Source organism: Leucoraja erinacea, chromosome 29, assembly GCF_028641065.1.
Source record: "Leucoraja erinacea ecotype New England chromosome 29, Leri_hhj_1, whole genome shotgun sequence".
Taxonomy (NCBI): domain Eukaryota; kingdom Metazoa; phylum Chordata; class Chondrichthyes; order Rajiformes; family Rajidae; genus Leucoraja; species Leucoraja erinaceus.
Window position 1 is genome coordinate 29,138,795 of NC_073405.1, and position 17,390 is coordinate 29,156,184.

The 17,390-nt window shown below is 45.3% G+C and overlaps 1 protein-coding gene across 1 annotated transcript in view; it reads left to right on the top strand.

Annotated features, from left to right (window-relative positions):
- The first annotated feature begins 287 nt into the window (after positions 1 to 287).
- LOC129711365 (spindlin-1-like) overlaps positions 288 to 17,390 on the top strand; it is a 130,075-nt gene continuing 112,972 nt past the window's right edge. The window contains exon 1 of the mRNA XM_055658977.1: positions 288 to 396. The gene's annotated coding sequence lies outside the window, so the exon portion shown is untranslated. The remainder of the gene's footprint in view (positions 397 to 17,390) is intronic.

The window sequence follows — 17,390 nt, forward strand, 5'->3', positions numbered from 1 at the left end:
GAACCAGCAGGTCGAGGAACAGCTTCTTTCCGGCGGCTGTCACTCTACTCAACAACGTACCTCGGTGACTGCCAATCGCCACCCCCCCGGACACTTATTATTATTATTTTTAATTCAAATCGTTTGCTATGTCGCTCTTCAAGGGAGATGCTAAATGCATTTCGTTGTCTCTGTACTGTACACTGACAATGACAATTAAAATTGAATCTGAATCTGAATCTTATGTTGGCTCCTCTGCCATGTAATATGGAACTACAACCCCCAGCGTGCCGTGCGCGGCCGCGCATGCGCCGTGCCCCCCGCTCCCGCTTCCCGTCTGCGTGAGGCCCCGGGGTTCTGGGTGGATTTTCCTGCGCGAGCTAAAATGAATGCGTGAGGCGGCGTCAGAAACTGCAGGTAAAAAAAAAGAGATTGCAATTCTCTCTCTTCCATTTCACGCTTTCTCATCTTTGCACCGTCTTTAATACAGGAACGCCGTCCCGTCCGCCCAAGGAAAAACTGCATAGTCGCGTTACGTTCCGTCTTTGCATCTAAAAGAAAACATTTCGTCGGTGTGTGGGGGCTGGAGCTTCAAAATGTCTGGCCTCTTTGTGGCTGCTTCCTTCATGTCTGTGTGTTTTTTTTTCCCCTCTCTCTGCTCCTTCCTCCCCACACTGATTAGCAGAGGGAAAGAATCCGAGGAATGTAACTGGGGTTAAAATGCGAGGCCTGCGGGTGGGTGTTTTGGGGCAGGGAGTTGTTGCTGCTGACAACATTGTTGCAAGTCTGTGGAAAGGATACACTGTGTGTGTCGAGCTGGATCTCTCCGTCCTTTTGCCTCAGTGACCGGCCTCTCGGGTCGCTGGTTGGTGCCAGCGTGTATGTGAGGACGAATCTGCTGCAGTGCCCGTTCCTCTATTCCCCTCCCCTCCCTCCACGTGATGACAATGCGTCTGGCCCCTTCTGCCTGAGCTGCTGCTGCTTGCCTGTCTGTCTGTTTTTCCTTCTTTTCTGTCTCTTTTCCTTATTTTCCTCCCCTTTCCACTATTGTTTGAGCAGTCGAGTCGTGCAGTGGCAGAAGTGGGCCAAGTCCTTGTGTTATTTGCAGCAAACCTCTTGCATTACTTCGCTTCCTCTCCCTCTGTATGTGTGTGTTTTCCCTATTTTCCTCTTCCCACCGTTAGAGCAGACGTACAATGGCAGAATCGGCCAAAATCTTCCTGTTATTTACAGCAAGCCTCTGCACTGCTTCCCTCCCTCTTCCTGTCTGCGAGTTTTTCCCTCTCCCCCTTCCACTATTTTTGAGCAAACGAGTCTTTAAAGGCAGAAGTGGGCCAAGTCCTTATGTTATTTGCAGCAAGCCTCTGTAGTACTTTCCTCTCCCTGTGTGTTTTTCCTCTTTTCATCCCCCTTTCGACTATTGTTTGAGTAAACGACTCTTGCAATGGCAATCAGAAGAAGGATCTCAACCTGAAATGTCACCCATTCCTTCTCTCCAAAGATGCTGCCACTGAGTTACTCCAGCATTTTGTGTCTGGGATAGGCAGAATTGGCCCAAGTCCCCCTGTTATTTGCAACAAGCCTCTGCCTTTCACCCCACCAGCCGTCACATACAAAAAGTAATCCTCCATCAGTTTCGCCACCTCCAACGTGACCCCACCACTCGCCACATCTTCCCATCTCCCCCCATATCTGCCTTCCGCAAAGACCGCTCCCTCCATAACTCCCTTGTCAATTCTTCCCTTCCCTCTCGTACCACCCCCTCCCTGGGCACTTTCCCTTGCAACCGCAAGAGATGCAACACTTGGCCCTTTACCTCCCCCCTCGACTCCGTTCAAGGACCCAAGCAATCGTTCCAGGTGCGACAGAGGTTTACCTGCATCTCTTCCAACCTCATCTATTGCATCCGCTGCTCTAGATGTCAGCAGATCTATATTGGTGAGACCAAGCGGAGGTTGGGCGATCGTTTCGCCGAACACCTCCGCTCGGTCCGCAATAACCAAGCTGACCACCCGGTGGCTCAGCACTTCAACTCCCCCTCCCACTCCGTCTCCAACCTCTCTGTCCTGGGTCTCCTCCATGGCCACAGCGAGCAGCACCAGAAATTGGAGGAACAGCACCTCATATTCCGTTTGGGGAGTCTGCATCCTGGGGGCATGAACATCGAATTCTCCCAATTTTGTTAGTCCTTGCTGTCTCCTCCCCTTCCTCAGTCCCCCTGCTGTCTCCTCCCATCCCCCAGCCTTCGGGCTCCTCCTCCTTTTTCCTTTTCTTGTCCCCGCCTACCCCCACCCCCGATCAGTCTGAAGAAGGGTTTCGGCCCGAAACGTCGCCTATTTCCTTCGCTCCATAGATGCTGCTACACCCGCTGAGTTTCTCCAGCTTTTTTGTGTACCTTTAAGCCTCTGCATTACTTCTGCTCCTCTCCCTGGCTGTATACGTGTGTGTTTTTCTTGTTCCCCCTTCCACTATTGTTTGAGCAAACATGGAAAAATAGGTGCAGGAGTAGGCCTTAGAGCCAGCACTGCCATTCAATATGATCATGGCTGATCATCTAAAATCAGTACCTCGTTCCTGCTTTTTCCCCATATCCCTGGATTACTTTAGCCCTAAGAGCTAAATCTAACTCTCTTGAAAACATCCAGTGAGTTGGCCTCCACTGCCTTGCAATGGCAGAATCGGCTTCAAAGCTGCTTGCTTTGAATGTACATGCAGATTGGATTTTGTGAGTTGCTGCAGCCGCAGATTTTCCTCTGGTGTTTAGGGGTTGGAAAATAAGTGACCTCTGGTGAAATCTTTGGTTGCAGCTCACCATAGTGACGGTGATGCTAAGCGGACGGGTTTCAAATGGGTTTGTTCGCATCAGTTTTTCTCACGTTGCAAAGCCGTGCTGTTTGTGGCCACACGACTCTTCCATCCACCCTCCCAATGGGCATCGCTTCATAGAGTCATACGGTATGGAAGCGGGCCTTTCAGCCCAACTTGACCATGTAGACCAAGATGCCCCATCTCCAAGTCTCTGTTCCCATTTGGCCCACATTCCTCTAAGCCTTTTATGTTCCCTGTTATAGTACCTGCCTCAACTACTTCCTCTGGCAGCTAGTTCCATAGTAACCTTATACCTAAGGGGTAAAACTTGTCCTTCAAGTCCCTATTAAATCTGTCCTTTCTCACCTTACACCCATGTCCTCTGGTTCTTTATTCTCCTACCCGAGGCAAAATACTCCCAGCATTCACCCTGTCTATTCTCCTCATGATTTTATACATAGCCATAGGATCACCCCTTAGCCTCCTGCACTCCAAGGAATAAAGTCCCAGCTTGCCCAACTTCTCCCCATAGCTCAGGTCATCAAATTGTGGAAACATCCTTGTAAATCTTCTCTGCTCTCCAGCTGAATGACATTCTTCCAGTAGCAGGATGACCAAAACATAAGATAATACTCCAATTGTGGCCACTCCAACGTCTTGGATCAACTATATCATAATGTCCCGGCTCTAAACTTAAAAACATTGCAGATAAAGGCCAATATACCAAAAGCCTTCTTTACCATCTATCTGCATTAAAGGAACTGTGCACTTGTACCCCTAGATTCTTCAGCTCCACATCACTCTCCAGGGCTCTACAATTCAATGTGAATGTCCTGCCCTGGTTTGATTTCCCAAAATGTAACATACAACCTCACTCTTATCTGCATTAACCTCCATCAGCCATTCTTCAGCCCACTTGCCCAGCTGATCAAGATCCTGCTATTATTTTTGATAACCATTTCGCTGTCTACAATAACACATACTTTAGTGCAAACTTACTAATCATGCCTTGTAAGTTCTCATCTAAATTGTTGATATAAGCCACAAATATCAATTGGCCCAGCATCTATCCCTCAGGCACAGGCTTTGTAATCCCCAAAACAACCTTCCACTACCACCCTCTGCTTCCTTCTCACTGCTTGCTTCTGCTTTAATGGAGCAGACTTGATGGTCCAAATGGCCTAATTCTGTCCAATGCCCAAGGTCTTATAATCTTCCATGTGATCTAACCTTCCAGAGCAGCCTACCATGTGGAACCTTATCAAAGGCCTTGCTGGGCCAAATGGCCTCCTCCTGCACCTATTTTCTATGTCCATATAGACAACATCTACTGCCTTTCTCTCTTTAATCTTTTTGATTACCTCTTCAAAAACTCATCAAAACTTGGATCCCGTATTAAATAGAGGTACAACATTAGTCACCCTCCAGTCCATCCGGCACTTCGCCAATGTCTAATGATGATTCATACATCTCAGTCAGGGCACCTGCCATTTCTTCTCTAGCTTCCCATGGTGTCCTTGAATATATCTGAGAAGACCTGTGAGATTTCAAGCTCTCTGCTCACCAAGGCCACAGCGTTCACACGTTCAAGCCAGTTCCATGTTATCCCACTTTGGCTTCCAATCCTTACACTCTAGGGGCAATTTTACAGAGGCCAATTAACCTACACACCTGGAAGTCTTTGGAACTTGGGAAGAAACTGGAACACCCAGAGGAATCCTACATGTTTACTGGAAGAATGTGTAAACTCCACAGATAGCACCCAAAATCAGGATCAAACCCAGGTCTCTGGTGCTGTAAGGCTGACCCGCTATGGACAGGCATATCAGGCAATAGAATCACATCTTTGTTATTGTGCACAGTTCTTATACTTATAGCGATACTAGATGTGTCTCTAATCATTAATTTAGTTTTAAGATACAGCATCGAAACGGACCCTTCAGCTCACCTAGTCCACACTGACTATCGGCCTGTTCACACTAGTACTGAAGAAGGGTCCCGACCCGAACTGTTGCTTAGCCTTTGTTATATTCCGGACGTCAGAATGAATAACAACTTACACACTGGTTGCCTGGATCATGAGAGAGAGATTTATTACCCAACATTCCCTGCTTATATTGAAAACCAACTCTCCTTTTTTTAAGTATTAAAAATCTAAGTACTCGGTTACAATTTTGTTGTTGTGATACTTGATTTAAACCAGTTTTCATGAAATTCTAAATGATAACATAATATATTTATTTTACATATCAACACATTTTTGTTTTACTTATGCAGTGATTTATTTAACTTACAAACCTAACCTGACTACTGGTTTACGGATCCTGCCTGATCGTTTAACAGTAATAAGTGTAACAGGTTTAGGTGTTGACTCAACTGTAGGCTTGTTTGACTCTGTTTTAGTACCCTGACTTTGACCAGAGGAATCTGTTTCTTTGTCTGTACTAACTGAACTTTGTGTTTCAATCACAGTGGTCTCTTCCAACTCACTTTCAGATAAAAACTCAGGCATTAGGACTTCATTCTCAGTTTTTGGTTCATCTTTGGCTGGAATCATTTGATCAACTTTTGATCCTTTCTCAAAGTCTAAAGTCAAAGTCAAAGTAACTTTATTGTCAATTCAATTATGCAACAGTAGTTACACATAGGATCGAAATTACGTTTCCCCATACTCCAAATGTGCAAGTAATATTAAAAACACAGACACAACATATCAATAAAAATAGACAATAGACATACATTATTTAAAATATTAAAATATTCACAATATGCCAAAATGTAGCAAAACCTTTTGAGGTATTTTAAACAGGGTGCAACAATGAAAGGTGCAATATAGAAAAAGTGCAAATTCCGTACTGGAGACATTGAGCCAAAGTTATTTTCACAGTTTGTTGTCTTTGTTTGGGTACTGTTCATGGGATTTACTTAAGTGTGTTGAGTAGTCTGATGGCCTGAGGGAAAAAGCTGTTTTTGAATCTGGTGGTTTTGCTCCGCATGCTGCAGTAGCGCTTACCGGAAGGTAGGAGGGTGAACAGTTTGTGTGCTGGGTGAGTGGTGTCTTTGATAATATTGCTTGCTCTCTTGCGACAGCGAGATGGGTATAGGTCCTGGATTGCTGGTTGGGGTGATCTGGTGATCTTCTCCGCTGTCCTCACCACTCTCTGTAGGGGCTTCTGGTCAGCAGCAGAGCAACTGCCATACCAGACTGAGAGACTGCTGGTAAGAATGCTCTCAATGGCACCCCTGTAAAAGGTCGTGAGGGCAGAGGGGGGGAGGTCAGCTCTCCTCATCCGTCGAAGGAAGTGGAGGCGTTGCTGTGCCTTCTTAACTAGGGAGATGGTGTTGGTGGACCATGTCTGATCATTTGTGATGTGCACTCCCAGGAACTTGGTGCTTTTCACAGACTCCACTGCACTGCCATTGATGGTAACCCAACTTCAACCAAGTATCTTTTTGTTCCACACACTTCCACTATTTTCCCAACATCCCATTTGTCTCGACTGGACTTGTTGGGAGGACTGAGAACACAAACCTGCTCATCTGGCTTGAAGTACCTCTCCTGTTTGTGGGTGTAAAAATGGCGTTTTTGACAACCGTTTTTGGTCAACTCTCAAAGTCAAATTGGGTTGAACTAGACTTCTGTGTATTCTCTTCATCAACAATTCTGCAGGTGAGTAACCTGTTGTTGTGTGGTTCTGTACTTCAGCAAGACATCAGCCAAACGATGTCATGCTGAGCTTTGAACCACCCTGCAAAACCTGTTTCTTGAGGGCATCTTTGACAACTCTAACAGACCTTTCCGCCGCCCCGTTGGAGGCTGGTTGGTATGGGGGAACAAGTGTGTGTTTTACACCATTCCGTTGCATGAACTCTTTGAACCGTTCTGAACGTAACTGAGGCCCGTTATCAGAAACAAGTTCTTCTGGTAAACCATGGCATGCAAAAATGGATCTCAACTCATCTATGGTACGCTCAGTGGTAGTGCTTGACCCCATATGCTTAACCTCAATCCATTTGGAATGACTATCTACTAGCACCAGAAAGTGATCATTATTAACCTTTTCACAAAAATCTACATGAACTCTCTGAAAAAGTCTCTTTGGCCATGACCAGGGTTGCAGTGGTGTTTTTGGTGGTTTATTCCAGACTTTTGGCAGACGCTACATTTGCTCACCAGTGACTCAATGTCACTCAATACCAGGCCAATACACAAAACCTCTGGCAATTGACTTCATGCTTACTATGCCAGGATGTTCTGCATGAAGTTCATTCATAATTTTGTTTCTCAAAGACTGCGGTACAACCACTCTGTAACCCAGGTCACTCTACAAACCTGCTCACATGATAATTCATGGTGTCGATTATGGAAAGCCTTCAGCTCTGAGTTCAGAACTGAGTTCAATTCACTATTGATTTCAGACCAACTGTTCAATATCTGTTCATAGACCCACTTCAGCACAGTGTTTTTCTGTTTCTCCTGCAATTTCTGTTGCAGTCACTGGAAAGTTTTCATCTACAACTTTAAAACAGCAGCTGGACAAATCGTCGAGTGTTTGTCAGGCTATCTCTATGTTTTGTCTACGTGGCAAGATGCCGTCCTTGGGATTGTATAAGATTTTTTTTTTGTTGAGGTCCTCAAGCTTAATAGCCTTTGTACAGTTAAGTTTTAGGTGAATTGTTACACCAGAACAGTTGTTCCATTCTTTCAACATAGGACAGTCCTGCCATCCCGGGAATTAACCTCGTGATTGGAGCATCCTTTAATTCTAAGGCTATGACCTCTGGTCCGAGACTCTCCCACTAGTGGAAACATCCTCTCTCCATCCACTCTATATCTAGGTTGAAGAGCCATGCCACTTTAATGCCAGGTGAACTAATGGGTGATTGGAATGAGATAGGACACCAGATGGGTGGTTCTCCAGTTATAATTAGTTGAATGCTACAGGCCGGCAGTTTTTCCAGGTAAGCTGCTGGCAAGATTCAGGGTTTTGAAACCCTGCAATGGTAGGGTGCGTAAACGGCCTGTCCCATTTACGCGCAGGTTGCGGAAAATTTCCAACACATTGAAAATCCAGTCGGGGTGATGCCTGTTTGGTGGTGAGTAGTCGCCCAAAGAGTCGTACCTTTTTCTGGTCGCCGCTGGATTTTCAATGTGATGAAAATTTTCCACAACCTGCTGCGATTATGACTGGTGCCGGCAAATCGCCGAAAAAATGGCGTAGGTAGGACAGACCCTTAACAAGCCTTAGGCAGCTCCACCCCAGTCCTGCCCAGCCTCTATGATATTAGTGACTTCCATCCGTAATTGCAAGATGATTGCGGTGGCTTTTCATTATCTGCTTTGAATTAGTCACTGCCATCCGAAGAGACAGAAATTCTTTTAAACCACTGTTTATTGCCAACAATGCACGAGATCAATATTGAACTTAATTGAATTGAATAGATTTTATTAGCCAAGTATGTACATACAAAGAATTTGCCTTGGTGCTTTGCTCGCAAGTAACAACACGATATACAGCAAACAATTAATAATAAAACATTATAATTTAAACATGTGAAGAATGAAATAAAATACCAGAGCAAAAGGAGGCTACAGACTTTTGGTTGTTGAGTAGAGCTACTGCTCATGGAAAAAGCTGTTTTTATGTCTGGCTGTGGCGACTTTGACAGTCCGGAGTTGCCTTCCAGAGGGAAGTGCTTCAAAGAGTTTGTGGCCAGGGTGAGACGGGTCAGAGATAATCTTACCCGCTCGCTTCCTGGCCCTTCCAGCCTCCGAATGTCACACTTGGTGGCTGAGCCAAACCAGACCATGATGGAGAAGGTGAGGACAGACTCTATGATGGCCGCATAGAATTGGACCATCATTGCCAGTGGCAGATTGTGTTTCCTCATCTACCGCAGGAAGTACATCCTCTGTTGGGCCTTTTTGACTGTGGACTGTGGCCCCCCATTTAAGGTCCCTGGAGATGATGGTTCCAAGGAACTTAAATTAATCCAGAGATGTGACTGGTGTTGTTGATGGTGAGTGGGGTGGGGAGGAGGAGCTCTACTAAAGACTACAAATAATTCCACTGTCTTAAGAGCATTGAGCTCCAGATTGTTGCGATGGCACCAGGACGTCAGCTGTGTCACTTCCTGTCTGTAGGCAGATTCCTCCCCATCCTGGATCAGTCCAATCAGGGTTGTGTCATCCGCAAACTTGAGAAGCTTGACAGAGGAGTTTGTGGAGGATTGGTGTAGAGAGATTAGAGGATGGGATAGAGTACGCAGCCTTGCGATACTCCTATGCTGAGGGTCAGCGGGTCCGAGATGTGCTTTCCCAGCCTCACATGCTGCTTCCTGTCTGTCAGGAAATTGGTGATTAATTGACAGAGGGGTTCCGGCAGTCTACTGGGAGAGTTTGGAGTGTAGTAGCTCTGGCACAATGGTGTTGAATGCAGAGCTAAAATCCACAAACAAAATCCTTGCATCGGTCCCCTGGCAGTCTAGGTGCTGGAGGATGAAGTGCAGGCCTAGGTTGACTGCGTCATCCACTGATCTATTGGTCCGGAAATGCAAACTCAGCAGGGGGTTTGTGATATTTTTCAGGTGGGCCAACATGTCTTTCAAGGGTCTTCATGGCTGCAGAGGTCAGTGTGACAGGCCTGTAGTCATTAAGACCAATAATCCTTGGCTTTTTGGGTCTAGGGACAATAGTGGAGACTCTGAGGCAGGCAGGGACTGTGCTGGTTTGCAGGGACCGACTAAAATATCTGTGTAGACCGTTGCCAGTTGTTCGGCACAGAGCTTGAGGGTAGAGGGGGAAACATTGTCCGGTCCTGGAGATTTTGGGCTTTTCTCTCTCCTGAATAGCTTCTCCACCTCCTCAATTGCTATTGTTAGTGATGGAGAAGTGGCCAGATTGATGTTGGGCAGCAAGGAGCGGGTGGGTAGTGGACGAGGGCCCAGTCTTGGCAGATTGGAGTCAGGCTGTAAGTGGGTGTGAAGTGGTGAATGGGGAGTGATGTGTAGTTAGGGTCCAGTCTTTGCTGTAAGTAGGTGTGAAGTGGTGATTGGGGAGGTGGGATGGGGTACCGGGGTTATGTTTCTGTTGATCGAACCTGCAGTAGAACTTGTTCAGGTCGTTGGTCAGCTGACGATTGTCCAAGGTGATCTTATAGCTGGTGATTTCTTGCAAGCCCTTCCACATTGAAGTTGAGTCATTAGCTGAGAACTTGCTCCTCAACTTCTCAGAGTAACTTTCCTTGGCAACTCTGATTCCTTTTCTCAGCTTGTATTGGCCTGCATCCCTGCTCCTGTCGGCCTAATCTATAGTCTGGCCGAGCTGTCTGAGTTCTGCTGTAAACCAAGGGAGGGTGGATGTAAACTCCAGCGAGAATAGAAGGGTTTGCAAATGATACAAAAAGATTCCAGATTAGGAGAACAGAAGTTGTCGCTGCACCAGCCCTGGTTAGTGTAGAAACATATTCCACCGCCTCTTGATTTCCCCGCTGCCTCTGCTTCGCGGTCCGCTCTGTGTAGTTGAAAGCCAGCCAGTTGCAGCGCATTGTCCGGAGTCGACTCACACAGCCATGTCTCGGTGAAGCACAAGGCAGCAGCTCGAGAGAAGTCCTTGTTTGTTTGGCACAGGAGTTGCAGTTCGTCCTCATTGTTGTTGAGAGAACGTAGATTTGCAAGGAATATACTCGGGGGCGGTGTGCGAAAACCTCGTCGCTGGAGTCGGGTGAGTGCTCCAGAGTCCTTCTCCATCTCAAGACCTTATGTGGAACAGCCCCGCTGACAAGTATGTCCAAATAATCCAGCAAGTGAAAGAAATTCGAAACAATGTTTGTAGGTACCGTATATCTGATGTTAATAATAATAATAATAATAATAAATTTTATTTGCGGGCGCCTTTCAAAGTCTCAAGGACACCTTACAGAAATTAACAAGAGAGAAAAAACATATAGTCGGAGTAAAATAAATAATAACGACATCACCAATACACAAATTAAAGACAGAAATCGCTCCAAAGACACAAAATCAAAAACACAATGTGAAGAGAGAGCAGCGGCAGCTAAACCGCGCCAGCGTACACTCTCCCTTCCGACAGCCATCTTGGACACAGACTAACATATTAACTTACACACAAAAAAATCATCCCCCCACAATGGTTACCACTGTGGGGGAAGGCACACTGTCCAGTCCCCATCTCCAGTTCTCCCAAAGTCAGGCCTATTGAGGCCACCACTATTGCCTCTACGGAGGCCCGATGTTCCTGGCCGTTCTGGCCGGTTGGTGTTGCCCCGGCGTCGGGAGAGTCCTCTCAGCGGCTGGGCCACCTGGAACGGCCGCTTCCAAACTGGGGACCGCGGCTTCCGAAGCCGACAAGGCCGCGCCGGTTTGGAGCTCCCAAGCTCCCGATGTTAGAGTCGGCGCCGCCCGCTCCGCTCCGCATACCCGCAGCCCAGAGGTGTTGATCTCAGTCACAGCTCACCGGAGCTCCAGCGCGGCGACCCAGATAAGGCATCGCCCGCTCCGCTCCTCATGAAAGTGATCTTTGTGGGATTTTTACAGACGACACAAACGAACAAACACAGACAAAACAGCAAGGAGCAGTGCACCGTGACAGCCATCGTCGGCGCCAGTCCGACAGATCAGCAGACTCACCTATTTCAGGTAGACACAAAATGCTGGAGATATAATGTAAAGGAAGGAACTGCAGATGCTGGTTTAAACCGAAGATAGTCACAAAATGCTGGAGTAACTCAGCGGGTCAGACAGCATCTCTGGAGAAAAGGAATAGGTGATGTTTCGGTTTGAGACCCTTCTTCACTCTGATGAACAAGGGTCTCGACCCGAAAGGTCACCTATTCCTTTTCTCCAGAGATGTTGTCTGACCTGCTGAGCTTAATAACTTACTCCAAGTTCCGCAGCTAATGACATTCCAACCTGCTGCTTGGGTTAGAGGTGGAGACAGATACAAAGGTGGCGTTTAAGATGCTTTTAGGAATGTGAATAATGAATTAGTGTATTCTGAACCATCTGACATGTTGTGGGTATGTATGGGCCTGCACCATGAAAGGTAGAAGTATTGCTGTCAAAGTGCATTTGTGATATGTTGTATTGTGAACACATGAGATGCCAAGGCGTGTTCAGGGTGGGTGGGTGACGGTATCTTTGTTGTTATATATAAAAAACAAATGGAAGGAAATGTAATGCATTACATCAGATGATTGTATCTTTCCTTCAATAAGAATATTCAATAGGAATGTGAATATGGATGGAAGATAGGTACAAAATGCTGGAGTAACTCAGCTAGGCAAAGGTGGCATTTAAGATGCTTTTAGGCAACATCTCTGGAGAGACGGAATGGGTGACATTTCGGGTTGAGACCCTTCTTCAGACTGATGTCGGGAGAGGGAGGTACATAGATAAGGAAGTGTTTAGGTGTGAAAACAGGATAAAGGGAATGGAGATCAAAGGAAACGTAGAATAAATAGATCATTGGTAGTTGGGAGAAGGTAACAAAGCAAACAGATAAAATGTAGTTGGAGACAGTAAGACTAGTCGGAGAACTGGGAAGGGGGAGGGATGGACAGAGAGACAGAAGGAAAGCAAGAGTTAGAGAAGTCAGTGTTCATACTGCTGGGGTGTAAGCTGCCTAAGCAAAATATGAGGTGCTGTTCCTCTATTTGCGCTGGGCAAGTTGGATATGGCTCATGTTCCGGCAGAGCAGATTAGTTTATATTTGCTCCATATTTGGCATGGGCAGTGTGGTGCTCATCTATGCTCTATGTGTACATCTGAAACGTTGCTAGGATAAACATGAAATCTAGAGATCAGGATTATTACCTAAAAAATTATTAGAATTTGTGCAGAATATAGCAAAATTGTAACTGAACGTGGTAGGGACAGATTAGAATCATAGAATGATACAGTGTGGAAATGGGCCCTTTGGCCCAACTTGCCCACACAGGCCAACATGTCCCACCCACACTAGTCCTACCTGCATGCGTTTGCCCCATGTACTTCCAAACCTGTCCTATCCATAATTATTTGGGTATCAAACAATAAGAGTTCAAAGTCCTTGTTGCTTACTCTGCTGCAATTGGACTCTCCACCAAGAGTAAGATCCAAGTTCAAGAACTGCAGATGCTGGAAAAATCGAAGGAAGACAAAAATGCTGGAGAAACTCAGCGGGTGAGGCAGCATCTATGGAGCAAAGGAAATAGGTGATGTTTCAGGTCAAGACCTTTCTTCAAATTAAGATCTTCTTAATTTCTTCAAATTCTTCAAAGTAGGATCTCAAAGTTTGCTGATGATACAAGCATTGTGGTCTGAGGGGCACAGTGAAATTCTATTCTTGCATGGAGTCCAGTACAGTATTCCCATACTTAAACACATCCTTGATTAGCAAAGTGTAAAGAAATAAGCTACCGAGCCCGGTGCTATGTCTTGGCGCCGTTTTCAAAGTCCAGTCCGCGCTCTAGGTCTTATGAGCGGTGCCCGATCCAGGTGAGCCCCAGGCTGCTGCGGGGCCTCCAGTCGTTGCCTTCCTTTGATGCTGTGTCACTCCCCTGGTGCCTCCTGTAGCCGACCTTGATGGCCATGAGTTCCCTCACCCATCGGACTTACTCCTCGTCGAGTCCGTCGTTGTCACTGGCTCCATCCTCCCGGTCTTCAGGGGACGAGCAGAGGCCTGTTCGGCAGCCACCCCCCATTAGGCCAGGGACCCGGGTTCGATCCTGACTACGGGCGCTGTCAGTATGGAGATTGTACATTTCCCCCTGTAACCTGTGTAAGGTTTCTCTGGGGGCTCCGGTTTCATCCCACACTCCAAAGACGTGCAGGTGTGTAGGTTAATTGGCTTTGGTAAAATTGTAAATTGTCCCTAGTGTGTAGAATGGTGTTCGTGTACAGGGTGATCGCTGGTCGGTATAGACTCGGTGGGCTGAAGGGCCTGTATCTATAAGGTCTATGTTACAGATGGAAATCATTCAGGCCACTTCGTCCGAGCGGGGCTGTCTATTCAAACCCAATTCCTTGTACTTTCCTCAGGGCCTTACAAAATATTTTCCTGAAAGGCCTGTTTAATTCCCTTGTGAAAGTTCTGATTGATTTCCTTCTCCCTCTCCCCTGTTGGCAGTGATTTCCTAATCATAAACACTACTTTTGTAAAAAAAAAAAATCCCTGCACCCATCGTACCCCTGGGTTTTACTTAAAGGGTTGACGGTGGAGATGCAATGGCAAAGATTTAAAGACCGCATGGAAGAACTCCAAAAATTGTTCATCCCTCTCTGGCGAAAATATAAAACGGGGAAGGCGGCTCAACCGTGACTAACGAGGGAAATCGAAGAAAGTGTTAAATCCAAGGAAAAGGCAAATAAATTGGCCAGAGGAAGCAGCAAACCGGAGGACTGGGAGAAATTTAGAACTCAACAGAGGAGGACAAAGGGGTTAATTAAGAGGGGGGGGAAAGAGCATGAAAGAAAGCTTGCGGGGAATATAAAAACTTACTCTAAAAGCTTACTTAGATATGTAAAATGGAGAAGATTAGTGAAGGCAAATGTAGGTCCCTTACAATCGGAGACAAGTGAATTTATAATGAGAAAAGGAAATGGCAGAATAGTTAAACGAGTACTTTGGTTCTGTCTTCACTATGGAAGACACAAACAATCTCCCAGAAATACTAGGGGACCGAGGATCTAATGGGAGGGAGGAACTGAAGATCTTAGAGCGGAGCAAGATAGACCACTCCTGCAAAATCCAATGAACTGACATGTAGTACGCAACGGAGCGTAACTTCCGCCTTTTCAGTAACCTGACCCAACTTCAGTTATGCCTCTCGCAGTGTAATCAGCGTTGCGGGGGAACAGTCTACGTGTTTTTAATGTTTTAAATGTTTTTTCTTTTTAAATGGCTCATGTCCTGTGTTTGAATTGATTTTTGTATTAAACTTGCACTCTGTAATTCATCTAATCCCATTGTTCACAACTGCTTGTAAGCACCCATAAACGCAAAAATATATATATATATTATATAATATATCTATATTACTAAAAGTCTGATCTTGACCGCTTTTGGCACACTGTGGCATGATTTCCAAAAGAACGCCACCATCTACGGCCGTCATTTTTGGCCACTTCCCTCAGAGCCCTCCTCCACCTTTTGGGACCGGAGTATTTTTCCCATCGATGAAAAATCAGAGAGATATTAATGTTTTTAAAAGATATGCCATTCTCTCTGCTGCCCCTGCTGGTGGGAGGGGGAGAGACTATAAAACCAGGAAGTGGTGTGCCTCACTCAATCTTTTCAAGATGGAGGAAGCCAGAGGGTCACGTTTCTCTGAGCTGTGAATAACACTGATCACATGTCTACTCAACTGTGAGTGCCCATAATGTGGTTCTAAAATGCATGCAAAAAGTGCTTATTGGTTCTAAAATGCATGCAAAAAGTGCCTATTAGTTCTAAAATGTTTGCAAAAAGTGTCTATTGGTTCTAAAATGCTTGCAAAAAGTGTAAAATGCTTGTATTGGTTCTAAAATGATTGCAAGAAGTGTCTATTGGTTCTAAAATGTTTGCAAAAAGTATCTATGGGTTCAAAAACATTTGCAGAAAGTCTCTTTTGGGTCTAAAATGCTTGCAAAAAGTGTCTATTGGTTCAAAAATGTTTGCAGAAAGTGTCTCTTTTGGTTCTAAAATGCTTGCAAAAAGTGTCTATTGGTTCTACAATGCTTGCAGAAAATGTCTTTTTTGGTTCTAAAATGCATGCAAAAAGTGTCTAATGGTTCTAAAATACTTGCAAAAAGTGTCTCTTTTAGTTCTAAACTGCAAAAAGTGTCTATTGGTTCTAAAATGTTTGCAAAAAGTGTCTCTATTGGTTCTACAATGCTAGCAGAATTTCTTTTTTGGCTCCAAAATGCATGCAGAAAGTGTCTATTGGTTCTAAAATGCATGCAGAAAGTGTCTATTGGTTTTAAAATGCTTGCAAAAAGTGTATCTATTGGTTCTAAAATGCTTGCAGAGTGTCTCTATTGGTTCTAAAATGCTTGCAGAGTGTCTCTATTGGTTCTAAAATGCTTGCAAAGAGTGTCTCTATTGGTTCTAAAATGCTCGCAGAAAATGTCTTTTTTTGGTTCTAAAATGGTTGCAAAAAGTGTCTATTGGTTCTCAAATGTTTGCAAAAAGTGTCTCTATTGTTCTGCAATACCTGCAGAATGTCTATTTTGGCTATAAAATGCATGCAGAAAGGGTCTATTGGGTCTAAAATGCATGCAGAAAGTGTCTATTGGTTCTAAAATGCTTTCAAAAAGTGTCTCTAAAATGCTTGCAAAAAGTGTCCTCATTGGTTCTAAAATGCTTGCAAAAGGAGCCTCTATTGGTTCTAAACTGCTTGCAAAAAGTCTCTATTGGTTCTAAAATGCTTGCAAAACGTGTATCTATTGGTTTAAAAATGCTTGCAAAGAGTGTCTATTGGTTCTAAAATGCTTTCAAAGAGTGTATCTATTGGTTCTAAAATGCTTGCAAAGAGTGTCTCTATTGGTTCTAAAATGCTTACAAAAAATGGCTCTATTGGTTCTCAAATGTTTGCAACAAGTGTCTATTGGTTCTAAAATGCTTGCAAAAAGGGTCTCTATTGCTTCTAAAATGTGTGTGTGCACGTCATCTGTCTGTGCATGCGTGTCTGTGTCTGTGGGTGAGTGTATGTGTGAGTCTGTGTATGTGTGTGAGTGTTTGACTGTGTGTATGAGTGTCTGTGTGTGTGTGTGGTTGTGGGTGGTGGTGGTTGTGTGGGTGGTGTGTGGTGGTGGTGTGGTGTGTGGTGGTGGTGGTGGTGTGGGTGGTGGTGGTGGTTGTGTGGGTGGTGGTGGTTGTGTGGGTGGTGGTGGTTGTGTGGGTGGTGGTTGTGTGGGTGGTGGTGGTTGCGTGGGTGTTGGTGGTTGTGTTGGTGATGCTGTGAAATTGGCTTGGTGTGCTGTGAGGTTGGACTTGCGGCCCGCACTCTCCTTGCACTCCATGATGACTTTTGAGGTAAATTCTCAGATTTTCTTTGTTAAAATTTGACCGCTTAATCTCTCTATATTAAAATTGTCTTTTTTTAATATCAAAAGCAAAATGTTATCAAGAGGCAGTGAGCAGCAGAACACAGCAAGAGACACAACAAAAAATAAGTTAATAAATCTCATCTTTAACATTTAAATTGTTGTTATATTTTAAGTCATTCACATTTTAAACCTTTAAATCCTTTTTCCACTTGCCATGCCTGCGTGCTCTTCATCGCAATAGTAACCTAATAGGCAGGAATGGTTGCGCTGTCGGAGAGCCACTAAGAGTGCATGGGGGGGAGATTGAGGGGAGATGGACTGAATGCATGTGGGGGAGGGGAATGACATGGAGCAGAGTGGGGGGTGAAGGGAGGACGGGTGACTGAGTGAACTGCCACCACCAGCCATGAGTGACTGGGCTGCCAGTCCACCAGCCATGAGTAAGTGAAATGCCAGCCCACCAGCTGTAAGTGACTGAAGTGCCAGCCCACCACCCATGACTTAGTGAACTGCCAGCCCACCTGCCATGACTCACTGAACTGCAAGTCCAAAAATCCATTCAGTCCACATGTACA